The sequence below is a fragment of the Protopterus annectens genome, chromosome 6.part0, assembly GCF_019279795.1.
Source record: "Protopterus annectens isolate FY-2018-M chromosome 6.part0, PAN1.0, whole genome shotgun sequence".
In the NCBI taxonomy this organism is placed as follows: Eukaryota; Metazoa; Chordata; order Ceratodontiformes; family Protopteridae; genus Protopterus; species Protopterus annectens.
In genome coordinates this window covers 1,442,633,963-1,442,656,279 of record NC_056737.1, presented here as the reverse complement: position 1 = coordinate 1,442,656,279, position 22,317 = coordinate 1,442,633,963, and the positions used below count along the sequence as shown (strand labels likewise).

Genomic DNA, 22,317 nt, shown 5'->3' with positions numbered 1-22,317 from the left:
CGCTTTCTCCGTTGTGTCATCTGACTTGGTTACAATAATATGTAACTTCACTTAGTGAAATGTAATTCACACCTGACTCAAAACATGTTTTTTATTAAATTGCACAATATCAATGAATATTAAACTGTATTATGACACTCAAACAAATCAAATTATAGTTAAATTTAATGACATACTACAGAATCACAAAATTTAGAAATAAAATGAGAAAACTAAGTATTGCTTCTAGATAAATGAAAAAAAACATCTAAAATTAGATTTGAATAACTATCAAGCAGTGTATCTTTTAGATCTAAGTCAAACCAATTTCAAGAAATGACGATGTACCCAAATTTCACTTATTAATCAATTTTAGAGATCAATGCAGTTGTTCAATGTTGTTCTTCACTGACAATTTGGCAGCACTTGATATTTTGCAGAATCAATCATCTCATAATATCAGATGATCTGTCTGTGTATGTCCTTTAGTCTCTTCGGATCTGGACTATTGCAATTGTCTTTACCAGGATTACTTTCAGTCAGTGCAGAATGCAGAGGCACACTTTGATTTATGTTACATGTTTTGCTCCTATATGACACCAGTTTTGCATTCCCTGTGCTGGCTTCTAGTGTATTTATTTTATAATTTATTTTTCCCCATCAAATCCTGCATAGAATGGTTCTTGCTTACATGATGGAGATACTGGTAACCCATCAGCAATCTCAAATACTCCAGTTTTCCAGTGAGAAACTGCCACAGATTACTAGGCTATTTCTGGAGAAATATGTGTCACATTCTGTTTCATGTCAATCTCCATACATGTCAAAAAATAATAACTTACTGGGTGAGGTTGCAGCCTTCTTCAAGAGATCACTTATGACTGATCACTTTATTTCAAAAGTCATTTCAGGATTACTGTTTTGACATTTTCTTACCAGGAAAATTTTCCATCTGATGTTCTGATTAAGATTCTGCATATGTTGTTTTTTTGCTGTTAAGGTAGTGAGCTTGTTTACTATTCAAATGCCATTTTTATTTAGTTCATCTTGTATTGAAGTTGTTTAAGTCTAAAAGAGATTTAATTTTAAGGTACAGTCTCCAAAGTTAATCCCGAGTGGATGTGACCATTTTTATTGCCAGACTGACCTAAGAGAAGGGTTGAGTCCCATATGTATTTCTTCTGGAGAAGTGCCTGAGATTTAGGAGTCCCAATAAAAGCAAGGCATGGTATAATCCAGAGGGAGTGGTTGTAGAAGTAACTAGTCTGCAATGCAGAATGCAAGACAGAGAGTAGTTTCAAACTTAGCTAAATTAGGTGACTGAAGGAATCCTTGAATTTTGTTTTATTATTATATCAGGTGGCTAATTTGGATACATAATCAGTTATGAAATCAGAGGGAGCACTGGCCTAGGAAATATTTTATGGTGTTCTTGTGAGTATTTACTTAATAAGCTTTCTTCTTATCATTGCTAGCAAACTGGATGACTTATTTGGTGAAATCCATAAAGTTGAAGTGCCTGATGAATGCAGGGCCATTTATCAACCTCAAATCAAAACTGATGTCTTTGTGAATTATAATTTTAGATTTGTTTGATTTTAACTAGTACAATACCAGCTTTGCATCATTCATTTTGCATTGACTATGATAGCTTTGCAGAGACTAATATTATGTATTTGTTCTTCTGTAAGACAGAAGGAGATTTTATCACTATACAGTAAGCCTGTGCCACTATATATAAATATATAGGTTAACATTCATTTTGTAAAATTGCAGGACACTGTATTTTAAATGACTGAATTCTCCTAATTGAAATACTGAACTGCTGAAGCATGTTTCACTGAATTTCATTTGAGTGAACGAAGCCTGCTATTCGTGTATGTGAAGTTGACGTTATGACTATGTTTAATGCTTCTGCTTCTGTGTTTTACATACGAATGCAAATTTGGTTTTAAAAAGGAAAAGAAGAGAATGAAAATATTCAAATGTTGACTGTTGCAATTCCTTTAATAAAACATTTTGAATAATTGGTAGTTCATAATTCGATTACTCCAAGCGATGTTTTTTTAAAATATGTGTGTAATTTGGCTAAATGAATGTAAACCATATATATATATATATATATATATATATATATATATATATATATATATATATATGTGTGTGTGTGTGTGTGTGTGTGTGTGTGTGTGTGTGTGTGTGTATATATGAGTCTACTTCAGAATGTCGACCGTTCAGAATGCCGAATTTCTTATGTCTGACATCATATGATCGACATTCCGAAAGACTGACATCCTGAAATAGCACCATTTACCTACATGTAAACACCGTAACACTGTGTTATGCAGAGGGGCAAGCCCCCCTGCACCCCCCACATCCCCTGCTACTTAAATATTCTCACTCCGAGATCGCACTACAGTGCAGGAAGGGGGTATCTCCCAGTCCCACACTGTAGCGGGATCTCCACTATCCTTTGTTGGCGCTTAGAGTTTTGAACATTTGAAAGTTTGAACAAATGAAGGACTCCAATATATATATATATATATATATATATATATATATATATATATACATATATATATTTATAGAGAGAGAGAGAGCGAAAGAATGAGTGAGCGATAAATATTCTTAATTCCTTGCTTTAAATAGGTTAGTCAAGCTGAGCAGAAGTCCATTTTCAGCCGAGGTCCACAAAGAAACGTTCCAAAGAAAGGTTTTTATATATTTTAAAGTGTTACAAATTGAGAAAGTATCTATCAATAATCCAAAAGAGTACATATGGAAAATCAATACATTATTGGAGTTGAACAAGGTCTCTGTTGTAGATAGTGACTGCCAGTGTAAGTGTGTTCTAGTAACAGTCTCATGAGGGGAAACAGGAGTAGGGAAAGAGAGTCCAGCAAATCACAGCGGAGAAAATCGTGAGTGTAGAGATGAGGAAAAGAGGGAGAAAAGGTTAGGCAAGTAAATGATTAGCAAGTAATATGGCTTAAAGAGGGATACAGGAAGAGGTAGTTTGTCAGATGAGGAAGGACACAGGCTATTATGTACCAAGGTAATTGTGGCATTACTGGATTTCATCCAAGTTATTAAGATTGCTAAGGAGGCTTGGTTTGTAAAGGATAAGCCAACTCTCAACCAAGTGTTCTTTCTTCTGAATATTTTTTGCCCATACAATTAATTGTCAGTCCTGAGATGTTTATCCTGTACTCATGAATAAGGTTAGTGCAGGAGGTTTGTGACATTTGTTTTGGATAATTGTGATTGTTTACAGCGAGGAGAAAAGAGACTGAGCGCTGAGAGTTTGGTTGTTAACAGACATATTTTTTATCATTAATGTGGTAAAATGCATTCAATGTCAGCAAATTCATTTGAAAAAAAAGTTATAGATCTGTTGCCACACTGAGAGCAGTAATTTTTGCAAATATTTTTATCATTGTAGTCAGTCTGGGTCTACTTCAGTAGACTGACAGTACACAAGAATGACATTCACAACACTGAGACCAGAAGACCGACAATGGAAATAACCGACAGTACACACTGACATGTGAAACGAGCGCGACTGTGTAAGTATGCGATAGTGACGGACGTTAGGGTGCGGGTAAGGTAAGTGTGCGATAGTGATGGACCTTAGGGTTAGGGTGCGGGTAAGGTAAGTGTGCAATAGTGATGGACCTTAGGGTTAGGGTGCGGGTAAGGTAAGTGTGCGATAGTGACGGACCTTAGGGTTAGGGTTTGGGTTAAGGTTAGTGCATAGATAGCTGTGTATGTAAGGTTTAGTGTAGGTTTATAAGGTTTTTGGTGTGACTGTGTTGTGTGTGTTTTGTGAGTCGGTGTTATGGTGTTTGGTAATGTGGACTGTCAGTTTTATATGGTGTTGGTGTTGGCATTTTAGCTGTCGGGTTTGTGGTGTGTCAGTGTAGTGTAGGGGATCCATCAGTCCATATTCTCTATAAGATTTTAGGACATAGGGATATACCATACTGTATTGTACAAAATTTGTGAATTCTGGCCAAAATGTCTTTTGCTGCTTAAATGAGGATGAAGGACCAGAGCAGCCCACTTGACTATCATCAACTGATGCATGTTGAATCAGGTAACTCTCTGATGGATAAACTTGATCTGCATGCCCAATAATCACTAATTGCTGACATCTGTTAATAAGTGATTTATCAGCTAATGTGCCAAATTGCACCACTTCAACTGTATGTGTGAAGAATTTCCAAAAAGAAGAAAAGATTCTAAAAGGTTGGTTAGTTAAGCCTCCCACTAGGTTTTTACTTATGAAAGAAACTTAAATGCAGAAAGACAAATATACTCAGACAAAACTGGGTCTGCCTCACAGCCCTGGATGGTTTGCCTAGGGCTAATAAAGGGCTACTGTGGTCAGAGATACTCATATTATCTGCAACACCTAATTTCATTTTGCACATATTGTGGCTAAGGCCATAATTCATAAGTTCTTAAGTTCAGCATCCACTGCAGAACTTTGATTCCATTATTTCAGGATAGTATGCCAAGTCACCAACCCAAGTATGGAGATTTATTTAAATATATCAAAACTCGTTGACATCCTAATTCATGCAAAAACTTTATTCCTTAACATGAGGATTCCTAAGAATATGTATAGGTATCTTATACTTAAGTAAATGCATATGCAACTTTTAATTGTTATTTTTAAGCATTAAACTATATTGATATGGTTCTGTTTTTATAATAGCTGTAATGTTGCATCATAAAATGCTTTATATGCCAGAATAAACTTTCCTTGCAAAGATAATAGAAACTATTCAGGTTGAGACATCTGTGTCATTCCATGTAACATATTTCCTTTCTTTATAATATTTTCTTAATAGATTTTCTTTGCACTATCTTAAGGCACCTACACTTTCCTACAGTATAACAGTATAAAAAAATAAAATGTTGTTGTGATAAATATTTGGCCTAATGTATGTCTTATAAAAAGGCAATTAATATTTCAAATTATGCCATTTTTAATCAAAAGGCCTAATTGTTTCATGGCCTGACGGCATAGGGTATCAGCATATTTTCCAGACAGAAGTTACAGACAGCAAGATATCCAGATGCTCCAAATTATTTACTTCATGTAGTATTGTTGATGACAAGAAAATTATTTTCCTAGCACATGTTTTTCCAAAATACAAGAACCAGTATTTGTTAATACTAAATTTTAGTCCAATTGACTCTGTTCGTATGTTTATTTCTTGCATAAAACAGTTAAAGGACAAAATATAATTTTTCTAGAGATAAAAATGCAAATTTATAACCATTTGATTCTTAGTGAGCCAACAATGCTAGCTACTGGGGCTTGTGTCAAATACTATAATAAATAATGTATATCCCAAGACATACACCTATGGAACATCAGTTTTGGCAGGTAAGTATCCTGAAATGGTGCCAAGCATTGCAGAAGATTGTGATCTTCCTAATAACCATGATATAATTTACATAATTATATATGGACTGACATTTGCATCAAACATTGCTTTATATTAATTGAATAGGGCAAAGTATATCACACCAGAACATAGCCGTAATTGTTGAGATCTGATGATAAAACTTTACTAGATTAGTAAGAGTTTATCTTAGATTTATGACTCCAAAATAGTAGCTTTCAAATAGAGCCAATGTATTGCCATTTTCATTCTTAATATCAATGATACATCTTTCAAAGCATCTGCCCACAATGGAGGCAAGTCTGATTGGTCTATAATTTTTAACATCAACTTTAGTTCTTTTTTGTATTTAGGAGTAACTTGCGATTTTTCCCTAAGATCCAAGAAAATACCAGTGTGAAGAAGAGTATTAAAGATTTGTTTTGATAATGGGATGAGAAAGTAATTAACATTATAAAACAAAACAACTGAAATATTATCAGAGCACACCGATTTTTTTTCCCCTACTTTATTTGAAAGTAATGAATGGGAAGGAATGCATTAATGATATGGTAAACTGAAAATCCACATGATTTATACTGGAATAAGTGAGACTACTGTAATTAAGGTAGTTATTAAATTCTTTAGCTATCATCATACAGATGGACATCAAGATGATATCAATCTACAGTGAACACTCACGATACTGTGGTTTATTATTTCTATTAAAGAATTTGTAATAACTTTTCATGTTGAATGTGTCTTCTATTAATTTCTCAAAAGCAAACTTCTCAGTCTTAATTTTATTATTCTGTTCCTTGCTAATCCTAATTAATTTCCTTTTGTTACACTGATCTGGAAATGCTTTCACAGGTACTAAAATATTTTTTTGCTGATAAACTTAATCAGATCATAATTCCATCAAAAACCTAATTTGTATTCAGAATGTCTTAGTTTGTGAGTGGCTGCACACACTACACTATAGATCAATAAATTTTCAAGCAATGAGTGATTATTATCCGTTTCATTAAGGAGTAATTCATTAGAACATTCATTAGTTTTGAAGGGGCTTTGTATGTCCTGATAGCTGATCTTACCATAATCATTTTTTTTATTTTAGATTGTAAAGAAGGAGCCACTGGAAGTTAAAACTTAATCAGTTATGGTCAGATAATCCATATGGGGAATAACAGCTACATTGTACATTATGTTAGATACATATGTTGGCACAATGTCAAGTAAGTCTTTTCCTATGGTATTGATAAAGACTATTTGCTGTAATTCATGATAAGAGATAATATTAGTAACCCCCTTAGACTAGTAACTGTTAGCAGTGAAATTAATCTGGTTAATAGCTCAGTAATTAAAATCACCCAACAACATATTTTTCATATACAAGGTACCATCCAGCTTAGACAAATAATAACATTGTACGTTGGTGCTACAATAATAAAATAATCCTTACATTGTTACTAAAGAAATAGTACAATAAATCACCTTGACATGTTTTAATAATTCATCAGTTTTAATTAATGTGGATATAATGGTATCATAGATAAGTAACATCAATCCCCTTCCCTAACTTCATTCCTAAGACATTCACATTTATGTAATCAGGAAATCATAAATCCTTTAAATTCCATGTCTCTTCTATTTAAGTAATTTTCTAATTGAATAATACAAGCAAATATGTCAACCAGGCCTTTTTGTATATCCATATATCAGGCAGATTTCTCACTCACTTTCTTTCATAGGCAGAGTTAGTATGTCAAAGCCAGTCATTTTAGTGTGCTATTCCAAAAAAAGTGAATTTTAAGGGCCTAAACCAGCTGGGATCAAGCTTGTCTGGGAGCATTTCCCAGAAATGTAAATCCCGGGACACAAATGTCATCTTAATGAAATTGCTATACTATCAGATTTATAAATTTAGGACTTAAGTAGTCCTACTTCTACATGTCCATCAATGTATTTAAAGTTTGTTTTTTTTTTTAATGTGGTTACTATACCTCCTGGACTGATGGAGGGTTCTATAAACTTGAAATTCCAACTTTGCATTCCATCCCTTACTCTGTTATGGCAAATTCTTAATGCCTTTAGGCGTAGCATAGAACTCTGATTTAATGGCATTGAGCTTATAATGTGAGAATGATCTGTACACCTTTGTGACCTGCAGTGCTTCTTTGAATGAATTATCAGGAATACTAACCAGGAATATAAGGTCTGAAATTTATGGCAGCAGTTTAACTTCAACTCAGTCCAACTTAATACTTAAAGTTGTAATACAGATTATAGGACCAGCCTGTGCAGTTTTTTTATCCATTTTAAAGTATAGCAATGTACTTTGTGTTTTAAGCCTATTTTACTTGTGGCATGTGTATGATATACTATACTATGTGTTTTAATCTAGGTTTAGTTGTGGCATTGGATACTGCACTAATGTGTGACTGCTGAGATTTTCTCCTAAAGGTTGAATTTCCAGTGTACTGGAGATTTCCCCTATTACTGTGACAGAACAATCTAGAAGTTAGCATGCATATATAAAGGAGGTGTGCAGGAAGGCAGGTGTATTTGTCTATGCAAAAGCACTTTTTGTTTTAATTTTTATCATTTGGAATCCTATTAACACTCCAGGGGCTTTGCTCATTTTTGATCACTTTTTTATGAATCAATTGAAGATGAGCTATCAGGGAGTTGTTTTCTATTCCTGCTTTATTTGTAGCATCTCTGCCTGTATTATATTTGTATGTGGTACATGGTGCTGAGTGTTGTAAGCCCTTCTTACTGGTGTGATGCATGCTGGCATTGTGTTCTTAACTACATTCATAAACTATATAATACAATCTCAGCTTGTATGACTTGTGGCATCCATATCTGCATTGTGGCCCTACGCTGCATGAATGTATACCCACTTTCCCCATCTTTGCGGTAAATACTGTTAACATGTTACAGTCTTGCACATTTGTAGTAGTTTAATATATATCTTGTCTTGCTCAGTATGCCAGTTTAAACATCTTCCTTTTTGTGTAATTCTAGCTTCCATACTTTGAATCTTTGCTAACATGAAACCACAGTCTTCCCTTGCTTCAGCGGTAGTCAATCTGTCAGCAGTAAGAATTCTGTGGCAATGTAATAATTAACACATTTAAATGACAGACCCTTTCTTCTCTCTAATACAAGCTCTGGTTGTGAAAGGTACAAGAACAAATTCACGATGAAGGCAAAACTTTCACAAAGCACAATTGTCTCCAAGCAGAGTATTCTCATTCCATTGCAATCCAGTCTTAACATTAACCTCACATCCACTGCAATCCATTGTTAACATTAAACCTACATCCACTGCCATCCAATGTTAACATTAACCTCACATATATTACAATACAGTGTTAACATTAAACTCACATTAAATGCAATCCAATGTTAACATTAAACTCACATCCACTGCAATCCAGTGGTGACATTAAACTCACATCCACTGCAATCCAGTGTTAACATTCCACTCAAATCCACTGCAATCCAGTGTTAATGTTAAACTCCCAAACAATGTGATCCAATGTTAACATTAAACTCACATTCACTGCAATCCAGTGCGAACATAACCTCATAGCCACTGCAATCCAATGTTAACATTAACCTCACATTCACTGCAATCCAGTGTTAACATTAACCTCATATCCACTGCAATCCAATGTTAACATCAAACTCACATTCACTGCAATCCAGTTTTTAACATTAACCTCACATCCACTGCAATCAAATGTTAACATTAAACTCACATTTGCTGAGGAACTGAGGAAAACCCCATTAAGCCTTCTAGACAAAGTACTATTAGACCCAGATCCTAGCCAAGCAACCTTACCCTGCCTACTATAAATGTACATGCATCCACTATTTTTTCCACAAATAAAGGTCACCCAAGTTGAGTGTCTAAGCTTTCAGAGGAATGTCCTAGTTACTAGGGTCTCCATTTCCAGACATATAACTGGCTGTTCTACTCATCAATTTCAGTAAACACCGAGTAATTGTTAGCTATCCTCGTAGTGTTAACATTCATGATGTCAAAAGGGCCCTTTGAACACTCCAAAAAATATGCATACAACCTGGTGTTTGCCTGTATGGTGGTGAATAACCTTGGGTGTTCCATCCTAAGGGAGATGAGGTGAGACATGGCTGTGCTCTCAGTGTGTATATATATATATATATATATATATATATATATATATATATATATATATGTGTGTGTGTGTGTGTGTGTGTATATATATATATATATATATATATATATGTATATATATATATATATATATATATATATATATATATATATACATACAAATATATATATATATATATATATATATATATATACACACACACACACACACACACACATATATATATATATATATATATATATATATATATATATATATATATATATATATATATATATATATATATATATATATATATATATATATATATATATATATATATATATCTATAAAAAATGACCAAGGCTGGGAAAATGCTAGTCCTGAGCAATATTTTGCCTTCACTGAAACTGGTGACACAATTCTAACAGAAGATAATTTTGAGTGCTGGCTCAGCAATTGGTGCCATGCTAAGGACATTTGAATTGTATCAGCATGGGATTTCATGGTCAGTAGTCTTGCCTGCTTTGCTACAGATGATCTGTATATTTTGTACCACATCTTCCACATATTGCCTAGGCCAGTTTCAAACCCCATAGTGCTTTGTTTGGTAGAGTCTGTTTCAGCCTTTGATCTTAAATTCTAATCTGGCCTCTGTCACCTTGGTATTGTCCAGTGCTAAGAGTCTAAACAAAAGAATGCCTGTCCTTGAGCACCAGCATATCTGTATAATTACTAAAACCAGATTTCAGTGTAACAAGAGTCTCTTTTTACTTGGAACTAGTAACTGTCATTTATTCAAACCCACTGGTGGTGTTGGTGCTGCTGGTAGGGGGAATATATTTATTCATCTACAGTCCTACTATCTCATCACAAATTTTACATGCCAATGACCCAGAACTCCTGGATATCCTAATATTAATAAAGACATCTCATTATTATATTGCAATGAGTTATAGAACCTACTTCTGTGTTTCTAGTTCACCATGGTGCATACTTCAACCAGCCACTGAACCTAATACAATCATCCTGGATGAGTTTACCCACCCATCCATTAATTGGAAAACTTATACACCAAACAAATATGCACATTGTTTCATTAATGTTACTAATGGCAACAGCGTTGATCAAATCAGGCCTATTTCAATTGGAGTTTTCACACACTTGGAGCTTGTTTTTTACAAATACAGCCCCTGCCTACTTCATGGTACATCTCTTCTGTCTACCTTGAAATCAGACCACCAGGCTGGCACATTCAACTTAAGAAACCAGCCCGTGACTCCAACTAGACCTACTGTCTTCAGGTATTTCTTTAATGCATACAACATAGGATTCTCTGATGAGCTAATAACATTTTGAAAATGGGCAAAATGTATAATGATACTGAACTGAAGAATGTAAATTTCCCATTGGGGTATTAATCAGCAGATATCACCAGGTGAAAAAAAGTGTGCATCTTCATGTCACTGTATTAAACATTAATGAAGACATAAATCATGGACTCAAAAAAAAAAATGGACTCCATCTTGTTTTTCCTCTGTAAATGCAAATTTGTTGATTAGTGAACTTAAAGTAAAAACTCAAATAGGAAATGTAACCACAGTAGCAGTTTATTTATTTAATATTTGTTTACCGGGAAAGTCCAACTGGGTCAGAGCCCATTTTCAGCAGAGGCCCAGGGAGAAACACTCCAGATGCATGTCTTTGGAATGTGGGAGGAAACTGGAGCACCCGGAGGAAACCCATGCAAACACAGGGATGATATGCAGACTCCACACACAAGGCACCGCAGCCTGGAATTGAACCAGAGAGCTTCTTGCTGTCAGGTGACAATGCTAACCGCTGCACCAGTGTACCACTCATTACAACTGCTTGCCAGTTTACTTCCCCCTCGCTAAGCAAGATGCAAGCATGCCAGCAAATTTTCTTGCAGATCTGGTACTCCTAGCCCTGTCACTTCTATAGGTGATTCTTTTCTTTTCCATGTACCTCTGGGTTTTTCTCTGACCCATAAAAAAGTTCCTTTAATAACTTTCACTTTTTCAATAAACCTGCCTCTGGCATTGTCCAAAATGCCTGACCAACATAAATGAATTGTGCTATAATACACATTTGGATCACCTGTGCCCTTTGATCAAAGTCTAATGCTATTACCTTTTACCCATGAACTTTTTTTTTAACTTTTTCCTTGTATCTTTGCATAGGTGTATTTCACTGACTTTTCTAATGTGTTTGCTAACCATATTCCTAGATACCAGACTTTGCCATCCCACAAGTCCATGTTATCCTCTCTCATCCCTCCCTTCTCTCCCCTCAATTTAAACCTCCTTTGTTTTATCTCTATTTACCCTGTATCCTGATTTTTTCCATAGCTTTTTCATGTCTTTCTTATGCTTAGTTAACCTCAGGAGAATATTATCCACATATAGTGTGATTTTCTTATCTTCCTCTTCCCATGGAAGTCCTTTCAGGTTTGACTTCTTCACCATCATCACCAGTGGCTCTATATACAGGATAAATAGGAATGGGGACACTGGTCAATCCTGCTGCATCCCTCTCTGAATTTCTATCAGTTATGACAGCTTTGCTCTTATCTTCCCTCTAACTGCTGTCCCTTCATAGGATGCCTTAATTGTATTAATCCATTTCTTTAGCACTGTTACTCTCTCAAACATGTACTCCATCCCACTTGATCAAATGCCTTTTAAGTATTTAGTGAAATCAGCTCCAATTCCTCCCCTTTTTATTTGCTTCAAACATTACCAGTTACACTTTAATTAAACTGTCTGCTGTTCTCTGACCCTTCTATGGCATTCTCTGGAGAATATTGCCCAGCCTGTTCACTTGCATTTACATGAAGCATTTATATTTGTGGTTTAAAACTGAGATGGGCATGTATTAAATTGGTATCTCAGGGTCTTTTCCTTCTTTATTGAGCACTGATATTATGGCTTTCTTTCACAATTAAATTTCTTCTCCCATCTGTCTATACCTTCTGTCTTTTTCAACTCCCATATTTCCAGAGGTAGACTGTCACTCCCTGGGGACTTTTCTTCCATTATTCTATCCCTCGCCTTTCTAATTTCTTCTATGTATATCGACTGTATCAGTTTTTAAATTTTCTTCTCCTACCTTTTCCAGGTCCAGCCACTGCCACTCTCTCCTCACCTTCAATAGTTCCTCCTCCTTTTTGTACCTGTTATACTTTGTAAAATTCCTGGTAGTGTTCTCTAAATCCATCCAATATACCCTTTAACTTGACTTCTTCTGATTCTATGAATCCCAATCTTCTTCTTGTCGCAGTCTTACCTCTAGCTCCTTAACTCATTGACGCTTCCAGGTGCTTTTTCAGTTAACTCCTACTGACGCCACTAGGCATCAAATATTGCTTGTTCATATTTGCATCAATCATTCCAAAACCATGCAATGCACACGGTTTTAAAATATTTCATCTTAAAGCTTACACTGTGGGAAACTCAAATACATTAATATCTGACCTCTGTCTAGTCCAGGTAAGGTGATATTAACTGTTGTTTTTATTATGATTATTTATATAGATATAATTTTCACATTTTTCTAAATATCTCAACAACCAAGTAACACAGACAGAACTCCTTAGCCTCATATGAAAGCTCTCAGCTAGATGAATAAAATGCTGCTGACAGTATGTGTGCAACTTGAGTGATTGCAAAGATATTGTAAGTTGATTATAAAATATTACAAACTTAATAGTTACTTTGTTTACTGTGACTTATAAAATTCAGTTTAAGACCTAGAACCTAAATAATACTGCCACTATAAAATAGTTTGTGCTGAAGAGTTTGCCATTTATACTTCTTTCATAACCCTTATGGTGCCAGAGATAGGAACATTTGTTTGAAATGTGAGGACATAATTTGATTCTGTCAAAAGGCTTAGGCTCTGCCCATTGGAAGTTACAGTGCAAACTTCTTGAACTCCATTGGAGTGAATGAGTCAAGTGCACCAGGCCTAGCTCTGGAGTACATACTTTCCACTGCTATCTGCTTTCTCATATTATTTCATTCTGCCACTTTCATTATCTGTTTTATGTCTATCTCTCTTCCTCCTCTGGAGCTATACCCCTACTTTCCATCCTTTTGAATCACAGTGCCTTCATTCAGTGTCATTTTTTACCTCTTCCTTTTAGTTTCTCCATCTATTTAAATTGTTTTTGTATGCTAAGTCTCACCTCTGTTTTTCCTACTCCGCAGTTTATTTCTTCCTCCTCTTCCTGTCTTACTAATTTCTTTTTCTGTTATTGTTGCTACCCACACCTTTTCTTCTTCCCTTCCCAGTAAGTATTGTGTGAATCTCCAATATCTGACAAAGCTGTTATCCCTTCTTTTTTTCTGTTGTTATCCCTACCAAAGCTTGGTCAGAGATTCTGATTGGATTTATTCTGTTTTCCTTCAGCAGATATAAGTACTCCATAGTTATGTAACATCTGTCCAGTCTTGTCTAGTTATCAAGTCTGTGGAAGTAAAATATATGGATCTATATTACAACGTCAAACTCACAGGAGTTCGAACGTTGTAATATCGAACCATAAAGTTCGAAACCCAATAACAACGAAAACATGGAACAGCATTTTTCCCAGGAAAAAAAACTGTTGTTCCATAACAAAAAAAAAAAAAAAGTACACTTTAAACTTTAAATAAAGTGGGGGGCATAGCCCCTCATGCACACCCCCACTACTTAAATATACCATTTCCGAGATCATACCACAGTGGAGGAAATAGCAAGGCCTCAAAAATGGTCCATCAATTGTTTTTCCCAGGGAAAAAAAATTGGTGTGCCGTGGCTTTGCTATTTTTGTATTTTGGAACTTTGGGTTCGATATTACAACATTCGAACTTCTACAAGTTTGACGTAATATAGATCCAAATATATACTTTTCCTAATTTTGTGCCACCTCTTCCACCCTCCATGTGCCTGTTTATCCCATTATATTCATAAATGTTCATAGAAATCATCTCTCCATTGAGACCCTGTTACTTCTTGGTCCTTTTCCACTTCATACTTGCTGATGTAATATTCCAATCAACCATACAAAGACATACACCCTCCTTATCTATTGGATGTATCTTGAAATCTCACTACTTCCTTTAGCATGCCTCTCAATGTTTTAATTCAGTATTTCAGGATATATAAAAATGTCAGGATAGTTATCTTACTACCATTTACTGTCCCTTTGACTCCTGCATATCTCCCCTTTCTGAGCACCAGCTTTCCCTCAATTTCAAATGGCACTGGCACTCATTTAGGTAGAGCTACCCCTCTTATTTTTCCCCATGATGAGCTACCTATTGGATAATATCCCCTAACTTTCAGCTACTTGTGGTCCCTATTCAACATATGTGTTTCCTGAATGGCTAGTATATGGGCTTTCATTCTTCTCATATGACTGATTATCCCCTGTCTTTTGTTCCTCCCAATAGCCATATTTACATTACAACAGCTAATACTTATGTCATCTCTCATCATCTTCAAGTTTCTCTTTCCCCCTTTCTCCTGATTTTCTTACTGTGTCTTCTTTTCCTCCTTTTATTGCCATTTTCTGTTATCTCCAGCTCAGTTATACCATTCTTTTTCTTCCTTATCATGTACAATCTACAGCAGATACATATTTCCTTTCTTACTTTGTAACAGTCCCCTCACTAAACTGCTGGTAACTTTGCAAAAATGTACATATTTTGCTTCAGCCACCAGAGATGTGTTCTCATTGTGCTGTATCACACCCATGCTGACCCTAAAGTCTACCATCTCTATGACAGTGCAAGCTCTGCATCAGCACCCCTCCCCACATTCTCTGCTGTAAGATCTAGCAGCGTCTTTATCATTTCCCCTGTCCTTGCATCCCTTATTCTGTAATGCCATTTCTTTTTTACATCTCCTTTCCCTATCTCAAGTTTTTACTATAATTCTTTATACTTCAGTGCGTGTGAGGTGTTTTATTTTTTAATTTGTTTATTCATGTACTCTGACTTCCCCCCTTCTCTATCCTAACTGTGTCACAGTTAATCTGTCTCCCCTTACTTCATTCCTTACTTCTTCTATTTATCCTTCCTTTTCTGTTTATTCCTGGAACTCCTCATGACTGACTCTCCATCTGTTTTCTTTCTCTTGTTTAAATTAAACACATGCAAGTGAAGCCCTTTGGTCTGCTTCCCTGTTATTGACTCATAAACCTTAACTCTTCTGGTTGACTTATATTTCATTTCTCTTGTACTTTATGGGGGTCTTCTATTTGCTTCACACCCTAACCCAAAGCATTTCCCTCCCCAGCTTGCATAGTATTCTTGTTTTTCTTTGATCACTTTCACCAAGCTTCTGTATCTTTCCACTTTTATTATTTTAATCTCTCTGAACTCATATGTATCTTTGTTAGCACCCATTCCCCTAGAGTGTGTGCAAGAGTTTAACTGTTTTCATTTGTGGATTCCGCAGGGTACACACCTGGCTTTTTAACTCAGGTACTCACTACTCTGCCCCACTCAAAGGGCTGTTCACTCATTCTACTAATAGATTTCAGGAAAAGGTACAGTATGTCTTTTTTCTCATTTCATGAAGCACTAATAGGGGATTATACTTCCTTTTTGCTTGTCTATGGATGCTTGTGATGTCCCCTGTTAAATTATGCACTGTTCACTTGACTCACTATTCATCCATCTTCTTGTTCACCCTTCCATCTTTTGATGAATGTGCTTCACTATGTTGTTTGTATGTTCTCAAGCAGTAAACCTGTAAAAATCCTTGCTGACAGTTTCTGTACTGTAAATGATCCTAACTTATTTCTTTTTTCAGTTCTTTACTGTTATTATAATCCATCTTTTCCAATTTAACATACCATGCCCTCTGTAATAAATAAAGTTTTCCATCTTACTCCATTTATAAGAGAAGAAAAAGAAAAAATGGCCTCCTCCTCCTCCTCCTCCTCTTGTAACTTTTCCTTTGCCTCTCTTCATCCACCGCCTGCTGATTGCTTTATAGTAATCCTTCATTAATTCATTTTAGCTGTTTTTTTGGGTTCCCTATTATATCCTCGAAGATGCACTTACCCAAATACATAAATGCCGACATGTCTCCATCAAACCACGTAAACATAGATCATCCTGAAGCGCGAAATCCGAAATGTCGAATCGTCATGGTTGGCCCTTCCGTGGTATAGCTCCGTAAGGTAAGTGTGTGATAGTTATGACCTTAGGGTTAAGGTGCAGGTTAAGGTAAGTGCATAGATGGTAATGTATATGAGATTTAGTGTAGGGTTAGATGTAGGGTTTTGTTACGTGCATGTGTGTGGATTATTTATTTTGTTTGGGTATAGCTTGTTAAGGTAAATGTGCGATAGTTACGGACCTTAGGATTAGGGTGCGGGTTAAGGTAAGTGCATAGATGGTGGTATATGCAAGATGTAGTGTAGGGTTAGAAGTAGGGTTTTGGTTGGTGTATGTATGTGTTTGTTTAGTTTGTTTGGGTAGGTAGTATGTAGCGGGTGGTGATGTGGGACAAGTATGATGGTTCGAGCTTTTGAATTTCCTGGTTTAGGGCATTCAGTGTATTTGCAGTTCGTGGAATATGTCTCGGCATTTTTGTATTCAGTTATTAGGGCTTTCGAGCTTGCAGTATAGACCCATTTTTTTACCCTGCTTGCTTAATAGCTTCTACTTTCTGTCTCAGTCTTAATTGATCCTTGAACACAATGAAGTACTTTGTCTCACTGTCCCTCATACTATCTGTCCCTCAATCCCTCTCTTACTGCCCCACATTGGGCTTATCTTCCTGGCTGCTTGAAGCTTTTCATACAGTTGACTGGTCTCTTCACATAACCCAAAGCATCCTTGGAACTTTTAAATAATTTGGCTAACCCTTGTTGGCATAACCTCATGGTGACTGGATAAAGAAGTTCCATTTTACCTTCTATTCTTCAAAGGCATTAATTACTGACACAAAAGCACATCTCCTGCAAGTCTCATAAAAGAAGTCTTGGCTAACAAAGTTTGATCTTTTACCAGGTTTCTAGAGTTCAGATAATATTTTCTCTCTCAGTGCATATGTTTGGAATCTCATGATCTCAATATATGCTTTCTTAATCAAGTTGGTGTCTGGCTGTCCAGCTGTCCTGTGAGCACACTGAATCTGGATTTGTTCTTCTCAGATGTTTGTCTATTTATACAGCAATTCCCTTACCACATTTACATAGTCCATACCTTTGAATTTCCCTGGCACCCCCATAATCTTTATATTCTTGTAGGATCATAGGAAGTTACTAGGCTAATTACCATAGAGCCTTTTTAAGTCTTGCCATTCATATCCCAATTTTCCAAATTATCAATGCTCATGGGCTAGAATGGCTTTGCTATATAGCAGTCTGTGCCGTAGGCATCTGCAAATTGCGCCATATTTGACAAGCCAGTGTGAATTTGTAATTTCCCATCCATTGGTTCAAATTGGGATTGAACAGGTTTAGGGAAAAACTCTGTTTCACTTGAACAGGGCATCTTTTCCAGTGAAGGGCTAATCTTTGAGTGACATATTTGTCCCTCCAGTGTTTTGTTTATGTCACAGATGAGGTTTAGATCTTTAGATCAGGTAGCTCTAGGGCTGTTTGTTTTGCAACTGTGTAGCAGATCCATCAGGACTAGAGAATGCCTCGTAGGTTAGGCATAGATTGCCCCTCAGTAGTCAGTAGGCAACTGACTACAGGGACAGGGCTTTGAGGCTTTATAGGACATATTACTTACACCCTGTATTCTTTTAGTAAGGAACCTTTGTGGCCATTCCATCTGTTGCAAATGCCTGGTCAGGTACATGCTGAAGGGTGCATTGTACTCAATTATTGGTCTAATGAGGGCTGAGTGTAGTGGGACTGTGATCTCCTTAGATCTGGATGCCATGCCTTTACTTACAAGTTGAGCCATGTATAAGGATTTTCTCACTACCATGGACACATGGTGATGACAGCTTGGGTTACTGTCAATCTGAGTTCCCAAGTCCCTTACCAGTGGGATTCTTCTTAGGGAAGTATTATCAATGTTGTAATTTGTAGGGGTGATCATCTTCTCAAAGGGTATAATTATTATTTTTTTTTTTTGCATTGAGATTTAGGCCATGGCTCTGGCACCAGTTATTTGTCTGTGTTAGAATTTTTTGAAGTTATTTTACATCACTGAGGGATTCAGTGATTGCACCCAGCTTGCAGTTGTCAGCAAATTTGGTCAGCTAAAGACCCTCAGTATTTGCTTTGATTTCAGAGAAGTATATTCTAAACAGGAAAGGTTCCCAGTACTTTGCCCTGTGGAACATCACTAGTAGCAAGCCTCATGGTCGAGGTGGATTCCCCTACTCTAACTCCATGTGTCCTATATGTGAGCCATTTGGGTATCTATTGGGTGGCATGGGGATTTATGTCTAAATTTGTGAGTTTTCCATAATACCTGAGTGAGGTATTATCCTAGAGAAGTCCAGAAAGTTTATTAGGCATGACCTGTCCTTGACAAAACGGAACTAGGATGGGTCCAGTGTTTGACGATTTCCTATGTCTTTGTTAACAGGGCCACAATAATTATTTTCATGGCCTTGCATATAAGACTAGTCAAACGTATAGCTCTGTAGTTCTCTGGGTGTGTTGATGGTCCACTTTTGTGTTGAGGGATGACAATTCCAGTCCTCCATTACCTAGGGATGAAGCCTATCTGAAGGCTGCGGGTGAAAAGAGATTCTAATGGGCCTGTCAGGTCATGTTTTAAGCTATTCAGGAGGCATCCTGGGATATTATCAGGACCCACTGATGTAGTGTTTTATCTCTGGAGAGTGCAGTGAGGACCTGTTCTTTAGTGATAGTTGGTGGAGAAATGGTGGGGGGTACTTCCTCTTGGGGAACTGGGGGTGATAGAGGATGAAATTGGAGCTAGCAGCTACCAAATTTGTTATATCCCCCAGTTTGGCATAGGAAGTTCATTTACTATTAGTTCAGCACATTGTTGGGCATTCCCTTTAAGGTTGTGTACATAACTGAAAAATGCCTTATGATTATCCTTAGCCCAGAATGATATTTTTGGGGGACATGATTATTCCCCTGAGATGCTTATTGAGACTGGTGAGGGAGTTTTCTTATTTTTTCAGCACTGCCCTTCATATTTGTGGACAGAATTTTCTTTGTTTTGTTGTACAACTTATTTATACTGGGGGTCCACCAAGGGGTTTGTTTTTGGAGTTTGCCCTAAGTTTATTTCAGTTTGGTACTGCTGTTTCTATGCAGTTATTTACATGCCTGTATAGTGTTTCTGTAAACACTTCCACATAGACCACTGTGTTCTCTGAGTTTGAGGGGCTTGGAATTTAGTTATGCCTTCACATAATAGGAGGTAGTAAGCCTTGGAAAAGGTATTAAAGATTCTGGGGATTGCTTGGAGTATAGCCTTTATATTTATTTCAAGGGTTATTGCTTTGTGATCCGGTCTGACCAGTGAGGACATTATACAAGGGGTGGGATGCAATGTTCCCTCATATTTGTGAGAAAGAGATCCAGTATATTTGCTCCCCAGTGGGAATCTGTGAGCCTGCTGGTTACTGGTTGTGTATGTATCCCAGTTTATGGTGGGATAAATCAAATCATCCATGTGCTGAATTGTGAGTGACTCCATTACATTCAAGTATGTGGTATGGTCATTCTAGGACCTATAGCTAGCAAGATATGGTACTGGACTTTACCTAAGGTTAGTTGGACATGGAGTAGCTCAATCATGTCATATTGTTTGACTAGTCTTGAGGTGTACTTACTTTTTATGCAGATTGATACACCTCTACCTCTTGTCCATTCTTGTTCAGTAGCTGGTCTAAATGTGTGGAAGGCATTATAGCCTTGTATTGCTGGGGTACCTTCCATGTCTTTAAACCATGTCTCAGTAACTGCACAAAAGTCAACACTCTCCAGGGTGAGGAGTGCTTTCGGGGAGTGGAGCTTCTTGTTAAGACTCCTGGCATTGAACAGTAACACCTTTAGTGTATCTTGTGTAAAATTTACTATATTGGAAGGTTTATCAGACTGGCATTGCCTAGCCCCATCTTCTGTGTCCACAGTCATAGCTTCCCAGCATTTCACCCTGGCCTCTGTTGGCTCATCTCTGGCTTTTAGTTCTGCATCTTCAACTAGAATGTCCTCAGTTACAGTGGCATGCTCATTCAGAACATCAGTTACCCTCTCTATTCTTTTAACTTAGGAAGCCAAATTTTCTTGGAGCATTCATTTAACCTTCACTAGTTCCTGCCATATGGTCTGTAATGTTACTAGGGCTTTCTCATTATCACTTAATTCCACCATCTGCTGCTTCAGACTCTTTTTTTTCCTTACTCAACAGGTCTTTCTTTTCTTGATTTTGCAGTCATTCACTTTGCAGCACTTTCACTATGATCTTTCTCCTAGTTTTACTTAACATTTGATTAACTTCTATTTACTTTCTTATGCAAAGCTCTGTAGTTAAGTTTGTTGTTAACATCACACTATACTGGAAATCTGCTCATATGAAATTTTAACGTGACTAATACCCATTATTTACCAAACTTTTTTTTACCTAACTTGGAATGTTTTTCTTTGGGGGAATGGGAGTGAAATGCTTTAAAATATAGTAGACATATAATTTTGAGGTACGCCTTGGACAGTTGGCAGCTGATCTATATAATTCACCATACTGTTCTCAGGTTTTTAAAAGTGACTCCCCCCTTCATATTAAACAAAATAATTCCCTCACTCTTAGGCTCATAGGTACTTACTAAGCTATCGATCTATGAGGATCTTAAGAAATCTGGCCTTACCTTCTGGTAGCAGTTTTTAACTCTTATATTTTGTATATGAATAACCCAGAAGTGGACAGAAAAGGAAATGCTGGGACATTTACTTGTTGTCCCTAAATATGACAGACATGGATGCTAATCTATGGGTGAATTTGTAGTTTCCTGTAAATTTGTCCAAATTACATCTGAATAGGGTAAGAAAAGTATTTTGCTATACGTGGAGTAAAAGATGATTCCAGAGAAGAAATATTATCTGTCGTACATATCTGTCCCTGCAGCATTCTATTTATGTTGCAAAAGATATCAAGATCCCTTGAACTTGTGCTCACACTACCATTGGACTTCCAACTGTGTAATGTAATAAGTCTGACAGGATAGGGACTGCTGAGGTTTTAAATGTTAGAAGGAGTTTGTCTCTTAATAACCTGTATAATACTGAGGAGAGAGACAAGGCTTTGAGATGGTCGGCTTAGTTTTTATAATTTAGATCCTAGATTTTTAGTGAGGAAAGCATTGTGGTTGCTCCAGTTATGTCAAGTGTTTGAACAGGTACATATCAAATACAGCACTATATTCAATGTCTGGTTTGATGACATACGAGTACAATGGAATGATTTTTTTCCCTGGCCTGGACACCATACCATTAGATATAAGCTGTGCTCTGGAAAAGGACTTCCTTACAATAATGGGTGCATGGTGATCAAAGGACAATTCGTTGTCAGCATTGATTCCTAGATCTCTGGCTACAGGATCGACTTTCAGGGTTATTTTGCCAATGTGATAGTTAAAAGGGAAGTCATGCTTGTGAAAGATACAATTATACACTTCTTGGCATGTAATTTTTGTCTGTGGTTTTGACCTGACCTACTGATTTGAGAAAGGCACACACGGGTAATTTTAGTGTCCTTTTGGGAGATTATGATGACCCCAACTTTTCAGTCATATGCAAACTTGGTTAGCCATAAACCCTAAACATTTAC

The 22,317-nt window shown here is 36.5% G+C and overlaps 1 protein-coding gene across 1 annotated transcript in view; it reads right to left on the bottom strand.

Moving 5' to 3' along the window:
* The window catches only part of THSD7B (thrombospondin type 1 domain containing 7B), a 6,482,604-nt gene that overhangs the window by 96,119 nt on the left and 6,364,168 nt on the right, over window positions 1–22,317 (bottom strand). The window lies entirely within an intron of this gene.